This window comes from Ambystoma mexicanum, chromosome 10 (assembly GCF_040938575.1).
Source record: "Ambystoma mexicanum isolate Mex_15411 chromosome 10, UKY_AmexF1_1, whole genome shotgun sequence".
NCBI lineage: Eukaryota > Metazoa > Chordata > Amphibia > Caudata > Ambystomatidae > Ambystoma > Ambystoma mexicanum.
Genome location: NC_090932.1, coordinates 1,652,161,074 through 1,652,187,485, shown reverse-complemented (window position 1 = coordinate 1,652,187,485; position 26,412 = coordinate 1,652,161,074). Strand labels below are relative to the sequence as shown.

General features: G+C 49.0%; 1 protein-coding gene across 2 annotated transcripts in view; it reads left to right on the top strand.

Annotated features, from left to right (window-relative positions):
- ULK1 (unc-51 like autophagy activating kinase 1) overlaps nt 1–26,412 on the top strand; it is a 278,755-nt gene that overhangs the window by 68,691 nt on the left and 183,652 nt on the right. The gene's annotated exons all lie outside the window — the stretch shown is intronic.

The window sequence follows — 26,412 nt, the reverse complement described above, 5'->3', positions numbered from 1 at the left end:
AGCAAAGCTGATATGCAAATACCGAAATATAACATCTGGCCTCAACAGTGATCATGATTTCCATGTTTTTCTCTGAGAGAGCTTCTCTCCTTCTACCCTCGCTTCTTCTCCACTATTTTCCCTCGATCTGAACAACTTCCAACCTTCCAATATGACCTCCAGGCTTCCCGCCGCATCCTTGCAGCCTACCGCCCTGTGGGCAGTACTTATTACCTGGGTCCAACTCGGGCCCCCACCCCCATCAGGTCTCACACGTGAGTCCTCCAGACCTCTCAGACTCCATACAGCACGGGCTGTTTTTTCTGTGATCACCATGGCACACTGTGCCCCATGTGCCATACTGTATTTGAATCAATAATTAACAGTGCACGGTTGACAATTTTTCCGTTGTCCCTCGTTGTTAGGGTAACATACCCCAGCCACCGATCCCACTTGCTAAGCATTTATTGACCCTGGGAGTCCCCCCCCCCCTTTCCACGTTTCCATTCTTCCCCTTCTTGCCTTCCATTGGTTCAATTAACTTCTCCTTCCCTCAGGACAATCCAACCCCAGGCCATTCCCACCCCCGTTCCCAGCCCACACGGGCCGCCGACAATATTTCTCCCACACCACGACTACTCATGACGCCCTCTGAGTGACACCACTCTTGACCAATGAGCCAACCGCACAACATCATCCGGCTCATTGAGCCACATCCAATCAGATCGCGCCTCCCTTCCAAACCAGGAAGCAGGTGCTTTTATCCCTCCCAGGAGACAACATTGCCGGTCAGGAACGAACGGATGCCAGACGGCAATTGAACCGCAGGTAAGCCTCTCCCCCCCCCCCCTCCAATGTCCCAGCAGCCCCGCCCGCGATCCCTGCCTCAACCATGGCCTCCTCTCCGGGCTCCCTCATTAGGACTCCCCTCACGGGGCTCCCGACTCTGGATCCAACAGGGTCGGTCATCCCGCACACCCAGCCAGCCCAATCTCACACCCCGGACACCCCCCTTTGCAAGCGGCCTGCATTGGTTGCCTAACAGCTCCTCCGTGTGCACACACCTGTGTACACCATTTGGAGCCCCGACTTGGTCATCTTCCTTCCCTACACTGCGAATCCGCTCCCTATCTCGGGTCTCTAACCCCGTGGGTCATTCTCTCTATCCCTTGGGAACACTGAATAGGGGGATGTCTGGCCACTGGGCCCCCCCCTTCTTCACAGTCCTCCCCCATGCGACCATCCAGCCGCACCATTACCCAATCTCCAACGAGACCTCCATTGCCTACCAGCACCCGGGACACCCGCCCCTCAAGCTGGGCACAACCTTCCCCACTGCCCCCTGGCCACACCTCATGGGGACCTGCTCCTCATCTTCCATTCAGCCGCTACCTGCTGCGTGCACGAACCCATCTGGGCCCCTCTACGCCCTTCCCACCTTGGGGAACGCTTGTCAACACGGCCCCGACAACAATCTTAAGACTTGAACTAACTGGAACATCTCCTCAGTCCTACTGCCAGCTCCAGGCATGTAAACCCTGCAGAACGCCGGTCCTACTCTTGTCACATCCGTGGAACACCTTTGCCTCCATTCTCTATTCTCCGCAACGATGACCAGCTTAGCAACCGCAATCCATGTCATCTTCTTTCAGATGGGTCAGCAAGCCACGAGCCAATTCCCTATCCAGGGTGACTCTTTCTGATGCTCCAACATGAGCCCCATAACAACCCATTAGGTAAGCACCGGCCTCCTGGGCCACCTACTTTCCTTTTCTTCTGTTTAATACTCCACCCGATGCCAGACTATCCAGGCTCACCTAACTCTCCCTTATTGTCTTATCACTCCCACTTGCTCTTCCCTCCTTGGTACTGTATGATAATATGCATTCCTATATGTGTTCTACCTTGTAACAATAAATGTGTATTATTGTGCTCAACTTGTCACACCAATCTGCACTAACCACAAACCACCCCCAACCACCTTCACTACAATGCAATATTCACAAATCATGTTCCTTCAATTCCTGCCTTGTCTTTTGCCTCATTATGGCCAACATTTTCGAAATCTCATTTTATTTACGTTCTCTCAATTACTACCCTCGTAATGTAACCTGCTATCACCTTGTGCACTCTCAGGTCACCCACCACTCACCAATCACCACCACACACAGCCTTGAGAAAGACTTTGGTTGAAACGCGCGTCAGCTGTTTTTTCTGTGTTATCACCATGGCACACTCTGCCCCGTATGCCATACTGCACTTTACTGCACTTGAATCAATAAATAACAAAGCACAACCAAAACTCAAGACTATAGTGTGAATATTTACTGACAATTCAGGAGTACCTACTCCCTGCCAGCGCCTGCAGCTAACAAGGTTTTGCAGCTCCACCAAGTACTCACATAACAAACCAACCTTCTAAAATATAAATCATTATAAAAACATGTTAAGCAAAAGAAGGATGGCAGCCGGCAGGCCAGACATCTGTCCATGGATGGCTGATAAAGTCAGGGTTTGGGAATGGGAGCAGGTAGTTTGGTGTCCTTGGTAATCTCCGAGGAGTTGCAATCATAATGCTCCTAATGTGGCCCACCATTGTCTGTCTGGGGCATCAATCCAGCAAGGGGAGGGGGCAGCCAGGTGGCTCTACTTAGCGGAGGGTACTGTGCTATAAAGCCGGATGCCCATGCTCTCTGCCAAGCTGCCAGCATAGGAAACCACTCTCAAGTGTAAAGCAGCACCCATGCTCATGTGTTAAAGCACTCCTTTTCCCTGCTTGATACTCCTTTTGCCCCCTCTTATATCCAAAAGCAAGGAGCCAGCAGAGTCCAATCATCACCCATATGCTCGAGGATGCAGATTGCCACCACTTAACCTCCAAGAGTCCTTCTTCTTTCTCACGACAAGGAATCCCAGACAGGACACATTCCTGCCTATTCCTTTCAATGGAAGCTGCCCTCTGTGCCGGGATGCCGTCTCTGCACCACGACGTCTGAGCAAGAGATACTCCAGGGGCATTAGGAATGGTGTAAAGAGGGCCTTTCCAGCAACCTTTTTAAGCAAGCATTGGCAATGCCAACAGTTTGGCCTTTTGTGTAGGCATGGGAAAGGCCCATGCCAGGCACCACCGTAGTGGTATTAACGACCCTTTCTTGGTAGCAGGCACAAAATGGCTCGAGTACCTGGGCATCTAATAGCAGTGCCTGGCAAAAGCTTCATACCTATGCACAAGCCAAAAATGTTGGCTTTGCCAATGCTTGTTTTTAACAGGGCTTCGGTGAAGGACACACAGAGTGCTTAAAAATTGAGTGGCTGAAGGCAGGCCTGGAAAGACATTTTTATTACACCAGTAGCAGGTTTACAGCTCCAATTAATTAATTCCTCCCTAGCTGTACTCCAATACAATAGTTTCAGCTTATAGTAGTAGCATAGATAAAACGCTGCACACTTTTCTCACCTAACATACTGTTATCGCTCTTAAGTCCTATGTTCTTGAGTGTGGGCCATTTAGCCTTCCTGTATATTTCTAGTTTTCGACATTATAAAGTTGTGCCTGCAATGACCAGAGTGCATATGATGTGAGCCTAACAGCCAGGACTGGCTGATTACTTCCAACCTCACAACAGAAGTCTTTTAGTCATTGTTTGACACTGCAATGTATCTTGCTTTTCATTATTATTAGTAATTTATGTAACACTTCTCCTCGCATCTAAGCGCTCAAACCCATGTTGTACAAAATCATCCCTTTCTAAAGGTGAGCGCCTTGCCCCCGAGCGATCTTCCCAGTTAGGCAGGCCGTGAATAGTAAGTGCAGTTGTGCAAAAAAGGTGAACATTGTTGTTTTTATGGCAACCAATAGCACACAGCGCAGACTATCAATTGTTTAAAGGCAAGGTTTATGCTGTAACAGGCCCCTCTGAGCGAGCTGTAAGGTGCCAGAGAAATGGACTGTTTCCACTCATCATTACACGATGCGTGCACCTGCCATGATAACAATAATGCATTGCTTATATAGTGCAACACACCCATAGCTCTCGGAGCGCTGAAATGCCATAAAACCTTTTTATCCCACCCAGTGGTACTTAACTTATAGAGCTTGGAAGGATGAAAGGCTGAGTTGATCCTGCCGGGATTCGAACCTGCCACAGCAGTAAGCGCACTAATAACAAGGGCGAGCGCTTAGCTCACTGTGCTATCTGACCAGCTTAAAGGAATGCCAAGTAGGTGGCTTAAAAGAAACAGGGTGGGAGTGTGGAATGACCTCCAGACTGCAAAGCCCTGCTGGAAGGGGCAGACTGGCCGATAGGGAACTCTGGAGATTGCCCGCTTGGCCTCTGCACCCTGGAAGGGGCAGACTGGCCTATAGGGAACTCTGGAGATTGCCCGCTTGGCCTCTGCACCCTGGAAGGGGCAGACTGGCCTATAGGGAACTCTGGAGATTGCCCGCTTGGCCTCTGCACCCTGGGCCTCTTCTTTATGGTAATACATTGTATTTCCACGTGTTCTCAAAGGAAAAGGGTTGAGCTTGCTGAAAATGTTTAATATGGGGCCACTTTGAAATGTATTTCCATGGCCTCTTTTGGATTCCAGTCCACCCCTTTATAGATCCTGAGTTGTGTGCGTTCCTAAGACTGCAAGACTGTTGGGGGCGGCCAGAGCAGAAAGCAAAGAGCTGCAGCGACAGTGTGGATGGTCCGCGTTCAGTGCTTTGGCTGACCTGAACGCTTCACAAGGGCTGCCTGCACTCGGGTGACCTAACGGGGCGTCTCTTAGGGCCGGCCGGTGGCGGGTGTAGGCAAGGGATTTAACTGGCACCGCCACAGCTGCAGCGGTGCACGCCCCATCTCTTCAGCCTTGCACTACCAACCACTCCGATGCACTGCACACTAGCTAGACTAAACCCCCAGCAGGCGCCACATACCCGACCCTGTGGCTGGGTGGCCCAGGCCGTGCACAGCAAGCTGCCGAGCAATGGAGCGCTCCTTTTGGAATGAGCTCTGGGGCGGAGGCGTAGCCAGGACTGTCTTGCTGTTGGGACCTGAATTTAATGTCGTTGGGGCCCACCGCAGTGACATTAACATCTGTCAGTGCCCACTCAGTGCTGCTGAGTGGGCATTTACAGATGTTGGATGGGCCTTGCCCGCTCGGGCACTACCCTGTCTACGCCTCTGCTGTGGGGTCGTCCTGGGTGCAGGTTTGAGCGCCAGCCTTTCCATTGTCGGTCGGGAAATCCCTGCTCTCTAGCTGGGCTCTTTCTCTGCCAGGGTCTGCAGTCTCCACACGTTCGTGGATTCCTCTCAGGGGTCTCCCTCCTGGCACCTGTTCCTGGCCCAGGCTTCCAACCCTGCCCAATACTTGCCTGGTGCTAGGCCCGCAGAGCGCCTCGACGCAGCCTCCGCAGATGGAGGCCGCTATCCCAAGCATCGGGCCTAGCTGGTGGCTGCCGCGGTTCTGTGGAACGTGGCCTCGGCGGGTTCCTGCACTTGATCGGTTGCCCGCTTGCACACATGATGTTGTGTAGAATGTAAGGTTTAGGCGCAGACCTTGTACAATGGAACCCCGCAGTACATGCCCTGTGTGCCCCCTAAACCCCTTTACTACAGACCAGAACGCAGGGCACGAGTCGTGGGAAGGCGGCAACCCATTAACATGTGTAATGGTACAGGACGTCATTCGCTTTTTTAAAGCTATTTTCCATTACATTTTTTTCTCTGTTTTTAAATGATGACATTTATTATCCTATGTTTTTACGATTTAGTACCTTGTGTAAAAAGTCGACATTTGTTTTGGCTAAGATGCACAATAAAAATAAAAAAACTATGGGCATTTCATCCAATTGGTCTTTCCCAATCGAGTGCAAAGGATAAGCCGGCACTTGGCTATCAGAAGAGGAATCCTGAACCCCCGAAGCAGAACGGAAGAGAGGGGCGTTTCCTATAATGTACTTGCTACCAAAGTATAAAAGGGGCGCACCTTTTAAACCTTAACAGCTGGAAAAATCCTAATGAGACAGTTCACATAGTTCATGAACCAAGCTTCATTTGATCTTGTGGGTAAGTAAGTACCTTGCCCAATACCCCGGTTCTGCCAATGCCGAAGAAGGGCGCACACAATAAACTAATGGAAGCGAAGACACCTCGGGGGGGGGGGAGGCGCCTGCGTCTGCTCTCCGGAAAAAAGAGGCTTAAGACGACAATGTGGTTGTGCTCCAACCTTTGCTCCCCCCATCTCACTGTCACCAACAAAAGCAATGACCGCTGGGCTTGTATCTTCACAGTCTCGTGAGCCAGCTCTGCCCCCGTCATCGGTGCGAGTAGCGCCCACGCTCGGGCTTCCAGCAGTGTTGCTTCCCTGCTCTCCTACACAGCAAGGCTCCAGTGAATGGCCACGGTTCCTCCTCGACCCGGCTGTGGGGGGGGGGGGGGGCAGCCTTATCGTGTTCACTCACGCTGACGCCCGCACCAAGGCACCCTGCTGGACGACCAAATAGATATAATTGGGCCAGGCAAAGGTCACCAAGGGCCAAGGCCACACAAAAGGGCTCAGCAAAGGTCACCAAGGGCCAAGGCAAGACAAAAGGGCTCAGGGAACCAGATCGCGGAGAGGAGGAGCCGGAGTGAAGGCCCACTTTCGCCTACCCCCATTTAGAAAAAAGAAAGCCTAACTGGGATTTCGTGAAAAGGCAAAGTCGTCAAAAAAGGGACCTTTTTGGCCAGTGGATGTCAGTGCATTTGCCATTTTGCCCCATGTAACCGGTCTTGCATAGGGCAGATCGGCTAGTGTGCAGGGCATGGCAGGTGCCAGTGGGCCCCAGTAGATCCCATGCCTCTGGGGGTCCGCCACAGCAGACGGGGCTCTTCAGATCTTTACCCCGGCTATCGGAGTAACTTCTGCATTACCACCACATCACCGCACCACCGTCCTACAGGTAAGGCGGTAAACCGGAGGAAAAACCACCATCAAACTTGTAATGAGGTCCAAAATGTCACGAGGCACTGGGCTGCCCAAATACTCTACGGGTGGCAACCCAGTGCCCCCTGCTCTGCTGGACCCCTCGCTGCTAGTCCAGCTGTTCGGTATCTGCCCCCTCTTGCCCCCCACACCCTCGGCCGCCCCGCTTCCGTGCCAGTATCTCTCGCGTTCAGATCAGACCCTCTACCCAGCTGACCCCCTGGGATCATTACTGAGGCCAATGGTTGGCATGCTCTTGTGCGGAAGCCGCCCTGCCCCCCACCGGGCCACCCTTTTGTCCGGGTGCATTCAGGGGGGCGCGGCGTGTGTTACACGGAAAGCAGATGGCCTGTGTCTCTGTGTCTGACAGCTGGGCCCGAGTCAGCTGAGCAGTGTGCGGTGGGGGTTGGGGGGGGGGGGGCTGGGGGGAGGGTCGGCGTCCTCTGTTGCTAGGCGAAGGATCCGCTGCCTGGCCTCTTGGCCCAGTCCCCGTGGCTTGGCTCCCCACCTTACACCCGGACCATGTCTTTCACCCGAAGAAATAAGCCTGTGCGCAGGGGGCACGGCGTTGCTATTCATTGGCTAATATTCTGCGGTCTGTCATGTTCGGCACCGGGGAATGGCTTCCACAGAAGATGGCTGCTGCTCGGGGAATACCGCGGGGCCCTCGATTCTAGAAGACCCTGCCCTGCTCAGACACAGCTGTGACGGGGTACAATCCCTACTCCCCCAGCAGTGACCCCCGTCATAAAGGTGAGACGGGCACAGCCCGACATGTGTATCGCCAGGAGGACTGTGAACTAGTCACGAAGCTACCAAAATAAAATGAAGTCCTAAAAAAATAGGATATTTTCATTAAACCAAAAATGCACACAACTGATAAAAACAAGGGAAAACACCGAGGATGCAGACTTTGGAATAAAGGGGCACTCGGGGTTTGAAGACCGGCTACACAGCTAAAGCATCATTTTAGCAGCAATGTCAAGTTCACTCAAGACATCTTTTCAAAAAGGTAGAGATTGGGGTCTTACTAGTCACTGGGGCCCCTTAAGTGAGGCCATGGGCACAGGACCACTTCAAGGACCTTTTTAGTGCTTGTTCTTGGGACTCGGCCGCATCAATCCAGGCTTCTGTGAGCTTTCAGTGGGTCGAAGCATTAGGCTGAGTAGTGTGGGCTCCCCTTTGCTACTGTTACCTGACCCCTACCTAAGTAATAACATAGCAGACCAATTTTTGTTTGTGGAAAAATTATAGGCCGTGGGCAATTTATTTTCTTACAGAAAATATACAATAAAAACATATCACAATAATTTGCTTTTGGGCACATTGTGTCCAGTTTGGACTTTGGAGTTGCCCAAGGCTTCTCCCAAGTCTTTGTTATCCTTGGGCATCTGTTCCTGGGCACATGCCGCCTACGACTTTCTTGGACCGTGTACCGAAAGAAAGTACTTAGCGTTCCGGCTCCTGCCTGCTTCTTCCTTCTTTCGTTATCTTTGTCGGGTGGGTTGGGTGGTAAACGTTTTCCTTCCCCCTTTTCCAGGTCCTAGGCGCTTGCCCGAGAGATGTGAGCTCCTTACCTGGTTTGTGCCTCATACCTTTTCCTGGGGCTACTTATATCCCCAAACCCCTTTGTTCTTCGCTTGGGGGGCCGGGCTTCCCCCGGCCCCCTGCTGTTATCCCTCACACCTTTCCTTGGTGCCATTTCCTGTGCTTCCTGTCCCTCCTAAATTGTGGGCGCCATTTGGACGCCCCTCCCCTTGGCTTTTGCGCCGTTTCCCCCCCACCCCGCGCCTAACCTCCCAGACCCTTTATCGTGCCGTCTTATGTACGGCCCGGGGCCTGGTGCATTTGAATTGGTTGTTCCCAGTGGATCATGGAGGTCGAGACAGTCAAGTCGTCTTAAAGCTGTCATTTAGCAGTGATCTGCTCCAATCGGTCGTGCCGGTGTCTCCAGTCATGGAAGTCGTCTCGAAGCAGTCCAGCAATGTGCTATGCTTTTTCTGGTTGAGAGCAGTTCTTACACGCCTGGAGCACAGGCCACCAACGTGTCCAGGCAGCAGCTTCACGGCTTGACAAAAAGCACCACAAGGCAATGTAGCCAGCTCATAAACAGATTACATTGGGAAAGCAGAGTCCAGGCCTGCTTCTTGACTTCTGGGTGCGGAGGGGACCGCTTGTAGTAATCGGGGAAAGCAGAGTCCAGGACTGCTTCTTGACTTCTGGTTGGGGAGGGGACCGCTTCGAGGAATTGGGAGGGACTGCTTCTAGTAATCGGGGAAAGCAGAGTCCAGAGCTTCTTCTTGACTTCTGGGTGCTGAGGGGACCGCTTCGAGGACTCGGGGAAAGCAGAGTCCAGAGCTTCTTCTTGACTTCTGGGTGCTGAGGGGACCGGTTAGAGGACTCGGGAAAGCAGAGTCCAGAGCTTCTTCTTGAGTTCTGGTTGGGGAGGGGACCGCTTCGAGGAATTGGGAGGGCTCCGCTTCTAGTAATCGGGGGGGGGGGGGGGCAAAGCAGAGTCCAGAGCTTCTTCTTGACTTCTGGGTGCTGAGGGGACCGATTCGAGGACTCGGGGGGGGGGGGGGGGGGGGCGGAGGGGGGGGAAGCAGAGTCCAGAGCTTCTTCTTGACTTCTGGTTGGGGAGGGCACCGCTTCTAGTAATCTGGGGAAAAGCAGAGTCCAGAGCTTCTTCTTGACTTCTGGGTGAGGAGGGGACCCCTTCTAGGACGCAGGGAAAGCAGAGTCCAGGGCTGCTTCTTGACTTCTGGTTGCGGAGGGGGCCGCTTCTAGGAATTGGGAAAGCAAAGTCTTACCGCTTAGGGAAAGCACAGTCCAGAGCTTCTTCTTGACTTCTGGGTGCGGAGGGGACCGCTTCTAGGAATTGGGAAAGCAGAGTCCAGAGCTTCTTCTTGACTTCTGGGTGCGGAGGGGACCGCTTCTAGGAATTGGGAAAGCAGAGTCCCACAGCTTCTAGGAATTGGGAAAGCACAGTCCAGAGCTTCTTCTTGACTTCTGGTTGCGGAGGGGGCCGCTTCTAGGAATTGGGAAAGCGGAGTCCCACCGCTTCTAGGGATTGGGAAAGCACAGCCCAGAGCTTCTTCTTGACTTCTGGTTGCACAGGGGACCGCTTCTAGGGATTGGGAAAGCACAGTCCAGAGCTTCTTCTTGACTTATGGTTGCACAGGGTACCGCTTCTGGGGATTGGGAAAGCACAGTCCAAAGCTTCTTCCTGACTTCTGGTTGCGCAGGGGACCGCTTCTAGCGATTGGGAAAGCCCAGTCCAGAGCTTCTTCTTGACTTCTGGTTGCGGAGGGGGCTGCTTCTAGGAATTGGGAAAGCAAAGTCCCACCGCTTAGGGGGTTGGGAAAGCACAGTCCAGAGCTTCTTCTTGACTTCTGGGTGCGGAAGAGACCGCTTCTAGGGTCACCAGGGGTGAAAGATGGTCCTTTATTCGGCACTTAACAGCCAGGAAGGTTTCTGGAGAGCACTTGCAGGGTTTTGTCAACTCTAGTGAGCAGGCTCCTAGATACCAGTGGTCTCGGTTTACAGCAGGGCACCCTAAATAATCCTTTGGATGGTTGAGTGAAAAGGCTTGGCCTTTTTTTGGTGGTCTTGGTCTTCACCTCTATGGAAGCGAACTTTGGAGCAGACTGTAGTCCCAACACATTTCAAAGTGTAATTCTTCTTGATTAGTCCAAAGATTATTCAACACCCCCTTAAATAGGCACTCTTCTACTGCAAATTAGTTACCTTCTAGCCTTCTGTAAGGAGTCCAATCCTGGCTGCTCTTTCTGTGTCTTCTGCCTGGTAAGGTTATACCCAGAGGGCTTTGACTGCAGGAAATGCGGAAGGGGTACAGGCAGTTTGTGGGCCACAGGAATTCTCAAGATGCTGGAACCCTATCTTACTCGAAAGTCTTCTCCTGAGTTAGTCTATTCCGTCCCTTCTACTGTGCCTACATCAATGCGTCTGTGTTAAGTATCACCCTGGTGTGATTTCCTTTAGCCTTGCAGACCCTGTTCTTTGAAGCATTGAACCTTTCTCTGCCCCTTGGGACAGTTTCTGTCTTCCTGGAAGGCGAAACCCTTTTCCAAGGAAGAAAAGGGCTTTTGCTGGGGCTCAGCCCACATGGTCCGTTTTGGGTGAAACTCAGTCCCAGACAGTGAATACACAGGAGGCCCTAACAGGAAGGTGACTATAAATTAGCTGACGATAAAATGACAGCAATAGGTGTTGGCTTTTGTAAGTGTAATTGTGGATTCCCAGAGACCATTATGTCATAACCAAACCTGGCTTATGTTTAAGTTTTCATCTGCCACCACCATCTGGGTGCACACAATTATATAACTAGCTTGCGCTCAGGACTGACCCAGAGTTAAAGACAGCGCCTGCATTAATGCACGTCACTGAGACTGCCATCTTGCCAAACCCCAAGGCAGCTGCTGAGAGGTGTCAGGAGACAGGCTTAGCAGAGTTACATGTGTGCACTATGCTTTTTAGCATGCAGCATTGTGAAAACGAAACTCCTCCCCCCGTCTCTGCAATAGGGTGCATGCAGCATTATGAAAGATGTGTTGATTAGCAGATCCCACTTCCAGAGGCAGATTTTCCTGCATCATTTTATTAAAAATAAAAAAGCTCGGGCTCTTCCGCCCTCACAGATGGTGTTCTGTCACACCTGCGCCACTGCAACCCAATGCACGGACCGCAGCTCTTTTTTAGAGGACACCATCTTGGTTCTTTGCCATCTCCATAGCTGTGCTCGATTGTTTGTATGTCCGCTTCCCCTTTATGTCCAACAACGTCCCGCTGCGTCTAGTGTAACATGGGCCGCTACAGGTAACTTAGTGAAGGGTGTTGGGCATGTCCGAGGAACGGCAATACCAATCGAAATACTTCCTTCCTAAAAATCCGGACTCTCTAGGAAGCCTGTGTGCGAAAAAGGCCTTGTGTAAATCACTCCCACCCAGAATATTCTGGGTGGGGTCTCCGCATCGGCATAGCCTTATGGGGGAAAATGGCCAATACTATGCAGGATGTCTGTCCGCCATAGATTTGCATCACTACCTGTTGAGAAATGGTTACGTTTTTGCAGGACCTGGTTTTTGCAGACACCATCTTTCAAAAGATACACAGAAACTCTGCAAACATATATTTACAATTGTTGGCTACTTTTAGAAAGTAACAATTTACCATATATAGTACGGAGCGCCCATCACTGAAAATGTTTTTTCAAGAATCTCATGGACTCGTAGTGACTGGAACTATTCAAAGATGGCGCCGATGTTGCAGCAGTGACTGGAACTATTCAAAGATGGCGCTGATGTTGTAGCAACGACTGGAACTTTTCAAAGATGGCGCTGATGTTGCAGCAGCGACTGGAACTTTTCAAAGATGGCGCCGATGTTGCAGCAGTGACTGGAACTATTCAAAGATGGCGCCGATGTTGTAGCAGCGACTGGAACTTTTCAAAGATGGCGCCAATGTTGTAGTAGTGACTGGAGCTTTCTAATGTGAGAACTATTGCTCAGTTTCCTGCACTGCTACCACAGTCGGGTCCGTCCCTCGCAGCAGGTGTGTAGCAGAGGTGGTTAGTTGGTCACTCTTGCGGGGGCTTTTAGGCCCTGCCAAACGCTTGAAGCTTCCACGCTTTCTTAGCCAGACACATACATTTGCCCAGCCAAGTTTCCCAGTGCCATGCATGACTCCTCGAGCCAGTCCTGGTTTTTGCTTCCAGTTGCATGCTGGAACTTAAGTTTGGTTTATTCCCATTGCAAGGGTGGGCCTACAAATCCCAGCATGCAATGTGGAAATAAGTTCTGGTTTAAAGATTCCACATGGAAGAGGGAAACTTGTCAGCTAGGGATAATAGGAGAGGCAGCACTGATCTGCCAGGGGCCTGTGGATGTGATTTGATGTCATTATTTATTTCTCCTGCCCACCATTACTTTATGATCTTGACTGTTGTCTGTTGCTTGCTTTATATGAAACCCTCCTGCTAGCGACCAGGAAAGGGTCGCCAGCAGAAGCCCCCGACAGTCGGGCACACAATGAGCAGACTTGGGGTCTAGCCTCACGCTTTCTGCCTCGGTGCTATTGTTCCATTGTGTATTCTCCAGGCCTCATCGAGCCTGTGTTCTATTTTTGTCGGACTCATTTGTATTGGGAGTATATTCTTTGCAACCTCTGACCTTTCTGTGAATAATGATGTAGAGATGTTTAGTCCAGCCTCTTCGCACCCCTCTGCCCGACTATGAAAAGAGGCTGCCCCTTGCTGCCCATGCCTCTCTAATAAACACTGCTTTGGGCTCAGGCAGCACTGCCTCCAGTCTGTCTGTCTGTCTGTCTGTCTGTCTGTCTGTCATGCTATGGAGAGGTGGCCTATACAGCTTAATAAAAGACTCCAGTTGTGTCCTCCAGAACTGGACCCAACACCTGCAGGTCAGACCTGGCAGGGGATGTGTACAGTGGGAGCACAGCAAGCCCCTTTCCCCTGGTGTCACCCTATTGTCTGCGTACCACCCCCTTGACCCGCTCTGAGGTCATACTTTGTGAGTTAGTGCTCAATGGATTGGTAGTCACAGCGCCAAAGCCGCTCTTTCAGCCTGTACTTGCCGGAGCATCAGCCGCAGGCCGGGTTCACAATTGTTGGGAGCTATTAAGCGCAGGTCACGTGGGATTTTTAAGAATTTGCAAGGCCTGTATTGGCGAGGCAGCTGGGGCTGGACAAGATTGAGAAGCTAATGGGGCAGATGCCTGTCTTTGAACTTTCAGATTTCCCGAAAGGTTGCGCTCCCCAAACTATAGCCTGCCAACTCTCCAAGGAGCTGTCTGATGAGGGTGCCAGGCCTTCCTGCATTCAAGCCTTGGGCTCCTGCGAGTGAGGGGACCTTGATATTCCAGTCACCAAGAGGCCCCTGAACAGTTGGTGCTCCCCTGCACTGCCAGGAGGGCCTGCCCTAGGCATGGACAGTCTGTGCCGCCATTCAGGGCACGGGGGCCCCACAGCTCCATCCACCAATCTTTGCCTTTTTTCAAGACAAAATATGTTGTACAAACGTTTTTCAACTATTTCCCTTGTTTTTATGTGTGCTGCATTGACTCACCAAAACGCGTTTTTTTTCGTTGCAGAATCTCAGATTTTCCTTGTATCATATATGAGCCATGCCTTTTTTCAAACAATGAAAAATAACTAATGTTATGCACTTTTCAACCTATCCCTTTTAAAAAACAAACTATTGTTGAAAGCCAAACACTGGGGTGAGAAGGGCAAGTGGGTCATGATGATTTATCAAGGAAATGAACACAGAGGTTGCTGCCTTGGAGACTGGAGAGGTTGTTTCCGCTGCTCCTGGCCATTTTTCACTGCCGATATATTCCGAGCAACAAAGAGTGACTACCCCTCTCTCAGTCCCACCTCTGTGACAGAGGCCAGTGCATGACTATGCTCCATCTATCTGATGCTGTGGAAAACGTAATATTGTTTTGCCCAGAGAGATTTGTTGTGTGACTCACTTCAGTGGAAACAGGGCCAGTAATAGTAACGCTCCGTCAGTACGTGGAGATGTGTGTCCAGCTGAAACGTTTGCAGGATTCATTCGGTTTGTGGCACGTTGATTTGCTTGATGATAGTGAGTGACTAACACACTTTTGGGTCGCCATATGAACGTCCTGTATGTGTTTTTTGGTATGGTTATTAGCAAAAAAAATTATATTTGTTTTTGTGAATTAATGAATGAATATTCTTTGTATTAATCTAGTATCAGTCTTGTGGATTTGGTTGTCCGCTTAAAGTAATACGAGCGGCCCATTGTGCACTGACCTCTATCACAGAGGTGGGACTTAGAGAGGGTTAGTCACTCTTTCTTGCTTGGTATATATCTGTTTTCACTCCAGTTTGACCCCCCCATTAACAAAAAATAGGGAGTACCCTTTTTTCCTTGACCCATTTTTCACTGCCTCAAGAACTACTTCTCGATAACCTGTCTCCGCTCTATTCGTTGTATCAGGCGCTCCTGTACTAGATGCCCCAGGAATAGCCCCTGCCCTGACGTCCTTGAACCTGCAGTCACAGCAGGAGATATCCAGCTTAAGCCATTGCTTGGGGATTTATGTATTATGTTCTTAATCACACCACTGTTGAATCTGTTCAGTACTGTTTGGCTTTATTAGGCCACAGATAGTGTGCAGGGGGCGTTTCTCTTTTGTATGTTGTTATGGGGTCCATGTGCCTGGACCTTGTTTTCTCCTATGCACCTTGACTTAGTCTCTTTGCTCAGATCTTAGATAACATGTACTACTTATAAGCCCACAGGTCTATTTACATTTATCCTACAGAGAGAGGTGTGCCCCTAGTCTAAGATTTTCCTATTTTATATTTTGACAGTCAAGGTAATCCCCACCTGTAGCTTCTGAATTTAAACAATTGTATTGCTTTTGGCAATATGCCCAAATATATATACCACAGTTTGCACTGCTTTCATTTACCCGTGTTTTCAAATGAAAGTTTCCAAAAGATCGGTGACAAACCATATTTCCACCAGCTGCAGCTGAGAAGATGTGTTCAAGTGCCGTCTCCAATCCCAGCTTTGCCACTTAACCAAAGTGTGTGCTCCTGGGCAAATCCTGTTATCTCACTATTCCTGATCTGCCAAAATGAGAAGTCCCTGGAAGTGATTCACACTCTCCTCCAAAAACCCACCCTTCTATTTCCCCGTGTAGAATAATAACGGGGACTATTTGTATATTCAACAACACACACCATGTCTCTATCCCTTGCTTTACGCCTGCCAACTTCTTTTAATGTAACTTCCCATGATCCCACCACATATTAAAGACTTATTCTGTGGTGTCATTTTCTGTGATGCCACTACATATGCAAATTAGAGGGCTCCGTACATCTGTTACCGCCCAGTGCCTCTCATATCCTAGTGCCTGTCCTGACCAGGGGAGGAATTGGGCCGGAACAAGACAGTGCTGTGCTCCGGCAACAGCTGTCTTGCCAGAGCGCCGTTCTGTGTAGACACGAGGCATGGCAGACTCAGAAGGAACGTACATTGGAATTACTAGAACGGACATGTTGGATACATCAGTGGTCATTCTTATGTTCCCAAAATGCACGTTGTCTTTATGCAAAGCAGCCGGCACCCGATATTCAGGGCACGCACATCATTTGACACTTAGCTCTGCCCCTCAGTCACACCCATACCACTGGCAATGACAACCCCCCTCCTTCCCCTCCCCCAACACCCCCTCTGCCGCGTGCTTTGGGGGCGGGTTCCCACATTACATTCTGTACACTTGTAGCTTTGGTCCTGACTGTGAGGGCTGTTGGGCCTCAGTACCCCCATCTGGTCCCCTTGGGGCTTCCCCTCACGCTGTGCGTGCCTCTCAACTCCCCGCATTTGGCGGGTGCCACACACCATGGACTCAGTTCACACCCACAGCAAGCACAATACCCGTCCTTACACATCAATGGGCTCTCACCTGCTCTGGCATGCCAGAAGATGCAGAGGTTTGTGTTCTGCATTCCAGCTCACTCCCCACCCCACCCCAACCCAACCAGCCAGCTGTGATCTTTGGGTGGGGGCGCCTGGTGGCACAGCCAGCCCCTGACCCCATGCCAGGGAAGATGCCATCATTTTCCCTATGCCACTGAACTGATCCCCTTGTGGCTTGCTGTCCATCAGATTGGATCCGCCTCGCCAGCAGATCCCGAACGCTGCAGCCCCCCTACCCCCCACAACCCATCCTCCCCACCCCCGGCAGCCAGAGATCCTGGGATGACGCCTAGTGGCGCAGACAGACTCCTATCTGTGCCTCTCTTCCGCCCTCGCCCTTCCCGGCCCAGGCCCGTGGCGCTCCTGGACGCCGCTTTCACCTCTATTTTTAGTTCTGGACGCAGTCCAAGGGCTGACGGAGGCCCAGTGTTTCCAGTTGGAAATCAGTGATGACGATTCTCTCCCTGGCACGCAGGTGACCACCAGCCTGTTCCCTGGAGGTGCATGTGGGCCAGTCTGCTGGCACCGGTAGCCCTGTGCTGTGAGCACCGTGCCTGAGGTACTGACTCCTGCTGCCACACACTGTGCGGACTGCAGTCCTGGGTCCTGCCACACATGCCGTGGGCTCCCCATCTGAGGTCATAGCCTCTGCCAACTGTGCACCCGTGAGCACCGTGCTTGAGGTACTGACTCCGGCCACACGCTGTGCGTTCTGCAGTCCTGAGTCCTGCCACACATGCCGTGGGCTCCTCATCTGAGGTCACAGCCTCTGCCACCTGTGGAGCCCTGTGCATCTGTGCGCACCGTGCCCAAGGCCACCACTACTGCCAACCCAGTGCGGACATGCAGTCATGGTTCCTGCCACAAATACCGTGGCCTCCCTTTCTGAGGTCACAGCCTCTGCCACCTTTGACGTCCTGTGCATCTGTGACCACCGTGACTTGGGCAGTGACTCCTGCCACACACTCTGTGGACATGCAGTCATGGTTCCTGCCACACATACGGTGGCCTCCCTTTCTGAGGTAGAAAGAGGAGTGGCGGGCACCACACTATTAATCAAGTCTTGATCAGTGTTCAAAATGTATCGCTGTTAAACATACTTTAACCTGGAGCTGCCAGTCCAAATCGGTCCCGTCGCACAAGGACCCCAAAGTACAACACAGAAAAGCAAACAAGGTGTTTCCACCCTATCAGAACTGGCGCTTCACAGTTGGCCCCCAATACGAAGGGCTTCACATTTCAAAAATGGTCCCAAATTAATTATTCCAAGGAATTCAATAGATTCTTTTAAATAGTAAAACTTTCTAAATAGAGTCTTGAATCGATGTTAATATAACAGGAAATGTTTTATTCACATTCCTGTTATAAGTGTTCCAAGTAACAATTATTCTCATTATACCAAGCTGAGCATTCATATCAGTCTGCCATGTTTGTACAGTAGCCTATGCATTTCGGATAAACCTTCATCAGGGCTGTACATGAGTTATATTTCACTCTATTAGGCTTTAACTGTTTTGATGAGACATGCGTTTAATTCAAAGTAAACATAGTGGACAGATAATGCCATGTTCAAAATATAATACAGCAATGCGCATACCATTCATAGTTGTGTCGAGCGTGTTGTGCCAAAGAAAAGAAACAAAATCACTCTTTAGTTTAAATGCATAAGAATCTAGAATATCAATGTATTCACACAAGGTGCATAGCCCCGTCCTACCTGATTGCGTAAAATGCTCTTATTCAAATGCGTGTCAAAACACGTAAAGCAGTGGTGTCCCTGCTGGGAGAAGAAACAAACCCTCAGCTAATATGGCTTTTTAAGTACTTCGCATCATGAAAGCTAGAGTAGGAGCGCCAGCTCTTACCTCTTGGTCGGATCGTTTCTGCCGATAACTTGGCGAGCCGCGGAGACGCGTGCTCGCGCAGGCTGTGGGCCTGTTTTAAGCATCTCCATGGAGATGGTGCGAGGCGCCGCGGACCTGCTGTAAAGCCGGTGCACGTATGCCTCGCACCGCACCCTAGGGGGTGCACCTTGGGGCTGGGATGTCTCCATGGCGACGCAACATTGTTGTAGGAACTGTGGAAAACAGTATATGGAGCTGTCAAAGCCTCTGGTGCACATTTAACTAACGTGAATTATAATAAACGTAGTGCATATCTAGATTATGCTGTGTTGTTGCCCTACGGGAATAGGGAAGTAAATAGGAATTTTAATTAAATAAGGTAAGTAAAATTATTTGAATGGTAAATCCATTAATGTGGAGTGACGATTACCCTAAAAGTGAATTTGTTAAAAGTACAGTTAAGGTTGTAAATCAGGCCTCTGTGTCTTGAGGCTAATTCTAAGTCAAATCATCTGTGGTGCCATTAAGGTGGGTGCAAGGGGCTGAGCATAGCATTAGAATCAAAATCATTCATTCATCAAGGTAACACATATTTTCATCAACATTGGCATTTATAGAAAGCACATGTAATTGATCTCTTCGTTTAGCCCTTTTGGTGTCAAGGAGCTAAGACAGTCGATCCAAAAGGTTTCACGTTGGTCCATTGTTTTCTGAAAGTTCTTTAGTTCTCATGAAGATCTCTTCTTTTTACCACCTCCAGAACAGCAAATTTAATCTGGGCCAAATTGTGTTTTCTGTCATGCCAGTGTCTGGCCACAGCCAAGTTTTTATTGTTCCTTATGCAGGACCTGTGTTCATTCCATCTGGCTTTAGCCGTCCTCAGTGTTTGGCCAACATAATACAGGCCGCAAGGACATTTTATTGTGTAAATCACGTTATGGGAATCACACGTGGCGAAACTTTTTAATCTGATTGTTTCTCCTGTGTATGGATGTTTTAGTGATTCACCTTTCATTATGTAGCCACAATTGCTACAACTCAAGCAGGGAAAGGTACCAATGCAGTGCGTAACCTTCTTTTTTTGTGCTCGTCTGGTTTTGACAAGTTTATCTTTGAGATTGTGGCTCCATTGGTAGGCGAATGTGGGGACATCTTTGAATAAATGTTCAACCCGTTGGTCACATGTCACTGTGTTCCAATGTTTTTTAATGTGATTACTTTGTCTGGAGTCCTTAGATACGAACACTAACGGAGGTGCGTTTTCTTTCTTGATTTTGACTTTCAGCAAATCTTCCCTATTTTGAGTTGCTGCACATGCTTCTGCTGCAACTATTTCTTCCTTCGTGTATCCTCTGTCCAAGAATGTCTTCCCCATTTATTTAACTTCATTGTTGTAGTCCGTTGGGTCACTCAACAGTCTTTTCACCCGAAGCATCTGGCTGTAAGGAAGATTTTTGATAAGACTAGGTTGATGGAAAATCAGTCGTTGAAGCAGGTTGTTGCGGTCTGTAGTTTTTCGAAAAATAGTTGTCTGATATCCTGTATTCCTTACGTTGATCTTCACGTCTAGAAAGTGGATACTCTCTCGGGAGTATTCAACACGCAAAAGGAAACCACACAAACTGAAATTGATACAAGATCTATAAGGAGATCCAACAGTGACTATTAGGTCTGCAGACAAAGGAGGAACTCTAGTATTGCTGAACACAACAGAGTACGAAGAGGAATGCGAAAGACAACTGAGTGACACAAACACCTATGCACAACTAGCGAACGATCCAACACCAGAAATCGAGTGCAATTTGGAAACACTTTTAGATAAGGCTGAAGAACTCAAATGGATCAACCATCACACAAAGAAATTTCTGACAACCCCATACCCTCGGATACCACATTTCTATACATTACCTAAGGTGCACAAAGACCCAACGAAACCACCAGGGAAACCGATTCTAGCAGGGATGAACAGTATTTTGGAACCTCTTGGTAAATACGTAGACTACTTTTTACAACCTCTCATTCAAAAAACGAGTACGTACATCAAGGATTCGACTCATTTTCTGCAATTTTTAAATTCAATCCCATGTGACTGCAATAACATTTACTTTATAATAGACGTCAAAAGTTTATATACGTCAATCCCACATGACCTAGGAAGTGAGGCTGTAGAATGGATACTACTCAAGGCAGCAGAAATACCAGCGCAAAAAGAATTCATAATGTGGCACTCCTCGAATTCATAAGCAATAACTCATACTTTTGATACAAAGACAGATATTATCTCCAAGTAGCAGGCACAGCAATGGGGGCGATCATGGCTCCATTTCATGCTAATGCATTTATGCATAAATTTGAAACAGAACACGTACTCCAGAATCAACGTTGGCAACAAAATTTGAATATTTGGATTAGATACACAGACGACGTTTTCGGAGTGTGGAAAGGCAGCAAACTGGAATTACTAGACTTTTTTGAATATCTAAACAGCAAAGACAACAGAATCCAGGTTACACATGAGTACTCCCGAGAGAGTATCCACTTTCTAGATGTGAAGATCAACATAACGAATACAGGATATCAGACAACTATTTTTCGAAAACCTACAGACCGCAACAACCTGCTCAACGACTGAGTTTCCATCAACCTAGTCTTATCAAAAATCTTCCAAGCTTACTGGAGTATGTTCTTATGTAGTGGTACTGCCATATATTGGCAGCACCAGTTTTTTCTTTTGGTATAATTACTGGCATTTTGCACAAACCAACATGAGTATGTTCTTGTACGGAAATACTGGTATATAGTGTTGCAACCAGCATGGAAATGTATGGGCACAGCTATTATTAAATGTTTTTATACTGCATATATTGTACCAACCTCCCACCCCCCCTTGGCAATGCCATTGCTCTGATACTTATACTGTTGGCATTCCTCAGGATGCCACGGTTCCTACCCATTTTACTATGGCACCCTGACATAATTCCTATACATCGTACCACAGGCAACCCGCCATGTGCCATTAAGCAGAGGAACAGTTAGACCTACGGGACTATTTGTATATGTCTTATCGAATAAAACATAAACATCACTCCAAAGACTAGTTTTGTGATGGCAATAAAAATGCTGTGTTTTTTAAATTCTACATATCACTAATTACATAACACTAATAAACATAACTGAGTGTTATGGATATTCCCAAACAAACAGGTGTGCAGTGTCTTCTTAGCTTTGTACTTTTGGGCACTTGGGCCAGGAACCAGAATTTGCCCTTCTTTGCTCACAGGGTGCCCCCAGCGTGAGCTCCCAGTTCTGTGTATTTGGGACCTGTAAAATGGCTTGTGCCGCACTGCTGTGCCTGATGGCAGTTTCTTCCAGACCCATACCGCCACATCTGAGTGGGTTCATGGCCACTCGGGTTCCCCCAAAAGACCCTTGCTCTACTTAACGCCCCCTTGTTGCTAAAGCATTCAGGATCCCTGTGTGAAATAGCTCCATCCCTTTCACAGACAGGTGGTTTCCATCTCTGTGAAATGGGTCCGGGTCAGAGAAAACTATGCTCCAGTGGCTGATGAAATTCAGGCTCCTGGCTGTGCAACATTTTTCTATTCTTTTGTCCGTCTTTTTCCTAGCTATGTCAATAGCTCTGTTTGAGGAGGCACCTCTCCATATTTTCCTGGGCAATAGTTCTGACATAAATATCTCGGTTTCTTTCCAACTTGCTATCCCTGTTAGGGATGCACAGATGTCTTGAATTAGCTGTTTTCTTCCTATTTCTGCTAGATCGTTACCCCAGGTGTATTACTAGGTATTCTGTGGGGTCTCTGAACCCTACTAGGTCTGCTAGTTTCTCGTGTATGTCATGCCATTTAATGCCCCCGGAGCTGCACCAGGTGGTGATGGGGTTTCTAAAGGGTAGTTTTTCTCTTGTGCCCCACCATCCAGACTGACTTGTAGGGGGCTTCTTCATCTGTTGGGAAATATTTGTTAAATTAGCTCTGCCCTTATGTATCTTCTGTAATCCCCCACCCTTATGAACAGCCCCCTATTTTCTTGACCCCCTGTGGCCCCACATCCCCACTGCAAACAGCTGTTGCTGCGCCTACTGTGAAAGAGTGGGTTTCATATTCTGTGCTGTCCCAGGCAGCCATAGCAATCGCTTTTTTGAGTATGGCCTGGAACTGAAACCGGCTGAGGGCCTTGTTATCCCTCTGTACTGGCTCCCGAGGTGGGGGATATGTATGGCGAGATACATATATGATATGATATGGCATTTGTAACGCGCCTATACACAAGTGTTTCAAGACGCGACGAGGCAGGGGGGGGTCAAGGGGAGAACATACAACAATCCTACTAGGCCAGGTGTCATTCAGATCGCGCAAGTGCAAGGGTAGGGGGACTGGGAAAAATGCAAGGGGAGAGGGGGAAGTGCAGTACATGGTTAGTACAATACAAGATAAGTAATAGGGCCAGCTGGTGGCAAGTGCAAGGAGAGTGCAGTACATGGTTAGTAGAATACAAGATAAATAATAGGGCCAGCTGGTGGCAAGTGCAAGGTAAGTGCCGGGAGAAGGGGCTGTAGGATACAGAGACGGTCCCGTAGTGCAGGAAGGCAGTGCAGGGAACAGTGGCTGGGCCAAGGACCGAGATCGGTGAGTGGCCAGTTGCAGATTCAGTGCAGGTTCTGAATATAGGGCAGTTGTCCCTATATTCAATGTGTAGTATAGGTTGATCAACCTGCCTTTTCCTGTTTGTCTTTCTATTGTCATGCAGTTCCACCCCATGCGCATGTTTAACATGGTTAACCCTTCATTGGCCCTTGTATAGGAGGCTATTCATTTTTGGGCCCTGAGGGCCCCAAAGTAGGCCAGCACAAAAGCTGCTCTGAATAGTTTAGTCTTATATATGGCTGAACATATTTCACCCAGGTTTAACATCTTAGTTTTCCATTTTTCAAAATTCAGGGGGCGTCTTTTGTCTTTTGCTGGCCCTTTATCCCACATCTTGAAAGTATAGTCTTATCAGTGGGCTGTCTGTTGGGTCTCCCCCCCCCCCCCCGTATGCTATGGCTGACGGGTGCATCCAAGCCCATGCTTTCTTCAATGTGTTCACTTCATCCTCATTTATGTCTTTATTTCGTTTACTGTATCCAGGCACTTACTGTATTGCTTGGCCGTTTTCCTTGCTAAAGCCTTGCTGGCTAGCTCCATCAAGACCCTTGGGGGGGTGGGGGGGAGTCTGGCTGTCTGACAGGGAGTGGGCTTATGTTGGCACCCTTTCCTAAGGTGCGTTTGCCCGCTGACTTCTCCTACAGGCCCTGGCGTTCGGCGTTCACCACTCAGCTGATTTAGCAGTGCCTTGTCAGAACCTCCCAAGCCTCTGTTAGCACTCTTGTCATCGTCTGGACGGAGGCGCCGGAATGTATCCCGCTGTAGGCCAGATAAAGCATCTGCAACATCATTCTCTGCTCCCGCAACGTGTTTTGCCTTTATTTCTATGCTGTTGTTCACAGAAATCGTGGTCATTGCCCGTAGTACATTCAGTACCCATTGGCATGATTGGTTCTTTTGTTGATGCTAACTACTGCCATATTATCCAACCAGACTACCAGCTCTTTATTGCTCAAGTCTGCGACCCATAGCTTTAAGGCACTCCATATGGGGCAGATTTCCAGACGCTTTATGTTCCTGCTCAACCTGTGTTTGTGCCATGCCTTTGGCCAAGGGCCTGCAAACAAACTTTTTTTCAAAATTTACCAAAACCCTTGCTGTTGGCCACATCAGTGAATAACATTTTTTTAATTTCCATGTTTAATGGCGTGCACCATATGACTGCCCCATTGAAATTCTTCAAAACGTTTTCCAATGTGGTTAAATCCTTTCTGACCTCTTCTCCCAATCTAATATTTTGGTGTAGTTTTCTGAAGCCTCTGGGGTTTTTTCCCCTAAATCTGTGTCTATTTCAATACCTAAAAAGGATATCGCATAAGCAGGGCCTGCTGTTTTTTCGTGGGCTAAAGGGATGTCCCATTTCTCTGTACATTTTATGCATTTCTCTACTGGCGGCTTGCAGGTGTCTGATTCCCTGGGCCCTGCGACTAAGAAGTCATCCAAGTAATGGCCATGGAGGCCTCCGGCATGTGCCTTTTGGAAGGCCCATTGGAGGAAACAATTACACTTCTCAAAGAAAGCGCAGTAGATAGCGCAGCCCACGGGGAGGCATTTGTCCACATATATCCTGTTTTCAGATTGAAAACATAGCCATGGCTGTGATCTGGGGTGTACTGGTAGTAACCTGAAGGCGGCTTCTATGTCCACCTTGACTAGGAGTGCAGCTTTATTTGCTTTTTTGATTAATCTGATTGCTTCTTGGAAGCTCTGGTGTAGGACATGATAGGCCGCCATTCACTGACTCCCTGGGGGAAATGACAGGGGGCTATGAGTCTGTATTTTCCTTGTTCCCTTTTGAGAGGTGCTCCCCAGGGTCCACTTATCCTTCCCATCTCTAATTCTTTTGGGATGTTTTGCTCTTACTGCTGCTGGGTTTTCCCAGGCCGATTTCAGGTTCCGTGGGATGTCACCTGAGCTGTGCGCTTTGAATGGGATGGTGAAGTCATTTGTGAAGCCTTCATGTAAAATCTGCTGGATTGCCTTTCGGGGTATGTGTCCAGCATCCCTCCATTGCCTGCAACTTTATGGGTGATCGGCCAATGTCTGAGTGGTTTCTATGGTTCCTCATGTTTGGATTTCTTGGGGGTGGGGGGTTTCTTGTGCATTTGGTGATGATATGATATGGCATTTATTACGCATCTGTACACAAGAATGTCTAGGCATCATTCCCCCTCAGACCCACACATCTGCTGCACTTGTGTCTGTATCTGCAGTCCTTCCCCCAGGAGCAGTACCCCTTTTCATATTTCCAACCAATAGTGGTATTCCTGTTGGGGAGGTGCATTTTTAGTGGGTTTGTGTTGCGGGTATGTTTGTCCTAGCCCCCCCCTCCTACCCTCTGTGCTGTTTCTATCGAAATGGACTGTCCCACTTTGTTGTGGTGCTGGTAAATTTCATTGTTTCTGCTTGTGGTTGGCTGTGGGGTTTTCCCTGCTTGTTTGACTTGGTTGTGCAGGTTGGTTGGAATCTCTTTTTTAATACCTCGTGGTTGTGTATATTGGCCTCAACTTCATCCCAGCCCAGTTCTGGGTATCTGTCGATGCACAACCTGAATTCCCTGACGTAATTCGTCCAGGCTCTCCACCCCTCCACTCCCACCCCCCAAGGTGTTGTTGACCTCTAGGATCCTGCCCGGGAATGCCCATAGCCCTTCCTCTGGGAATGTTTCCATTATGGTGGCTGCCAATATGTTAAAGACCCTTAACCTGTTCCTAAAGCTTTGGTCTTCTCTTTGTTGTGCTTTTGTCTCCCCCCTGCCTATCCTCTTTCACTACGTCATAGCCTCTCTGCTTGAACTCTTAACAGTGTAAATATTTCTCGGAACTCTTTTCTCAACAGTTTTTCTATTACTTTCAGTTCTATGTGCTAGGCTAGTGTCCTCTTACATTTTCTTCTGTGGTTCAGGCCTGCCATAGTGCTTGCTGTGCTTAAAGGTGCATTTGCCGTTACTGCACCGTTGGCTAATGGCTCTGTGGGTGTGTTTGTGTACAGCGCACTGTGTGTTTTGCTGCCATTGCTGGTGTGTTCTGGGTGGGTACTCGGCTGGCTGTGCTGTTGACTTGTGCATTTGTGGCGATTGTGGGCGCGTGCTCTGTATGAGTGCTCCACTGGCTGTGGGGTTACCAGGCTCTCAGGTTTTCACTATCTATTCCCCTATTGCTGTGGTATCTGTGCATACCTCTTTAGTGCCAGTTAACCCCTTAGCATTGTCACCATTTTTCTCAGTATTTCAAACTCTTGCAGCAAATTGTATTCAAACAACAAAAAAAGAAATGTCTCCCTGTTTTCTCTGCATTGTAGCCTTTCTTCTTCTTCTTTTCCTCTGACCTCCTGGATTATTGTTGAGGCCCTCTCTGCATCTCGCTCCTCTCTGCACATGTCTTTTTGCTGGCTGGCATCATGTCTTCTTCCCTGCTGTTGCTGTCTTCATCTTCTGACGAATCTCTGCCAAGCCTCTTTCTGACCTAGGCCCAGCCC